Here is a 2,372-nt window from a genome sequence, read left to right as displayed (position 1 = left end):
AGACGAGTCTCTTCAAATGAGGGAGCCTTTAGCAAATGAGCCAAGGTTCAACCTTTGGAAGATTATCTAGCTTAAGCAAGCAACAGCCAATCAACCCCTTTCACGTTGGCTAAAAGTGGCTTTTAAATAGGCAAGGGATGGCATATGTCACCCCTTGATTTGTGGGATTTGACCACTAGTAGGGGTGAGGGAGCCAGCCTCCCTAGCTATGGGATGTGACCACTTAGGGGGTCCTATTAGCCGCCCTATTCTTGCTAGGTGAGGAGTGTCATACTTTCTCCCTTGATTCGTGGGATTTGACCACTGACGTAACTGTTACCATATTCCAAGTAGGCAGCTGACAATGTTGGCGGGTTTCTAGTTGTTAGACGAGCTTAGTCCGCGTAGGCGAAGTGTAGGCTGTCAGGCGAGCTTGAACTTTAGGCAAGCTCGAACCTTCGTACTGGCGAGTCGGCCAAACAGGCGAGCTTCGAGCTATCGGGTGAGCTAGGCCTTCTGGCGAGCCTGGGTCAAGCAGGCGAGTTTCAGTCTTCAGGCGAGCTTCAAGGCTTCAGGCGAGCTTGGATCAATGTGCAGGCGAGGCTGTGCAGGCGAAGCTGTGCAGGCGAATCTCATTCAGGCGAGCTTCAATGCTGTTAGGCGAGCTCTATCCTTACAGACGGACTTCCTTGCAGGCGAGCTTTAGCCTTTACAGGCGAGCTTCAGCCATTAGGCGAGCTACTGAACATGCTTCGAAGAATCGGCCATAACTTTCAAACTGTAAGTCGGAATTTAACGAATTATAAATGAAAATTGACTATCTCGACGAGACGGAGCCAACCAAACCCCTTTAAGGGGTTTGCCACCTCCATTTCACTAAATTCCTTATGGTTTGAGAGATACCAGCGTTTTCCCCTTTTTGATCTTTCGAATGAGGTTTTAGCAGTCTTGTTCTGAACTTCTCTGATAGGGATAAAGGTAATTTTTATTAGCTACAGAACCCCCTCCAAAGTTTCCAGACCTGATGCAGGCTGCATGGGGTCTGGAACACTTTGGATATGAAGACATGTAAAGTGATCACTGCTCAGATAGAGCTAGGCACCTTCCAATCGAACTCGACGAGATTGAATTAGAATTTTTAGCAAACCCTCAGCTATTAACGGACTTGATTTGTCTTTACCAACTGCCATTTGAGTTGGACTAGCCCTTCTCTTAGGCTTAATGCTAAGATTTCTCCTCTATCCTTAGCCATTTGAGGCGTTTAGACGTAGGGAGTAGTTTAACCTCGTGTACCAATCAGAGGAAAGGAGCAGTTTAGCCTCATGCACCTGTTGGAGGATAGGGGAAGTTTCATCTCGTGCACCGGTTGGAGGATAAGGAAAAGTTTAGCCTCGTGCACCAGTTGGAGGAAAGGAGCAGTTTAGCCTCATGCACCGGTTGGAGAAAAAGAGTAGTTTATCCTCGTGCACCGGTTGGAGGAAAGGAGGAGAAGCTTGAATTCTCTTGGGGCAAAGATGAACCCTAATTTGTCTTCTCTTGGGGCAAAGAGGAACCCTGATTTATCTTCTCTTGGGGCAAAGACGAACCCGAAATAGCGGCACATCGCATGGTAGACCATTATTTGGATAAAGGCACATCGCTTGGTAGGCCATTATCAAACAACAACACCTTTTGTGAAAAAAGATTATGCTGGGGGAACTAAATTATTCAGGGATGTGTGAGTGTGACGATTGCTTGTTATAGGAGCCATCACATGGTAGGCTACTACCCATCGATTGTTCTAAGGATATTAGAATGCTCAGAATGGATCAGGTCGTTCAGGAACGTATGAGTGTGATGACTGATCGGACAATGCTATTTGTAAGAAAGACGGTATCGGCTATTAGAGGTGATCATTAACCTGATAGGAATTGCCGTGATTGGAGCGACTTTTTGGACCTACCGCTCCATTGAAGAGAGTCGGTAAGTAGATTCTGGTCAGAGGTGTGATGTTAACATGACAGAGATTGTCACGATCAGAATGACTTTGAGGATCTACCATCCTATTGAAGAGGATTGGTAAGTTGATTTTATCAGAGGTGTAGTGTTAAAATGACAGTGGAAGTTTGTTACGATTTGAGCAACTCTATGGACTTACCATCCTATTGAAGAGGACTGATAAGTTGATTTGTTAGAGGTGACTGTTAACATGACAGTGGGAGTGGTCCCATCGTCCTATTGGAGAGGATCGACGGGGGAAATTTGGAGGAAACTATCAGAGGTGATGGTTAACTTGATAGTCTTACCAGATCCATCGTCCAGTTGAACGAAACTGATGGAGAAAGGGCTATCAGAGGTGGCAGTTAACTTGATACTTCCAAGGACCTGCCGTCTTATTAGAAAGGATCGGTGAG

This window comes from Asparagus officinalis, chromosome 7, assembly GCF_001876935.1.
Source record: "Asparagus officinalis chromosome 7, Aspof.V1, whole genome shotgun sequence".
In the NCBI taxonomy this organism is placed as follows: Eukaryota; Viridiplantae; Streptophyta; class Magnoliopsida; order Asparagales; family Asparagaceae; genus Asparagus; species Asparagus officinalis.
The sequence above is the reverse complement of the archived record's forward strand: the minus strand, read 5'-3'. Positions refer to the sequence as shown.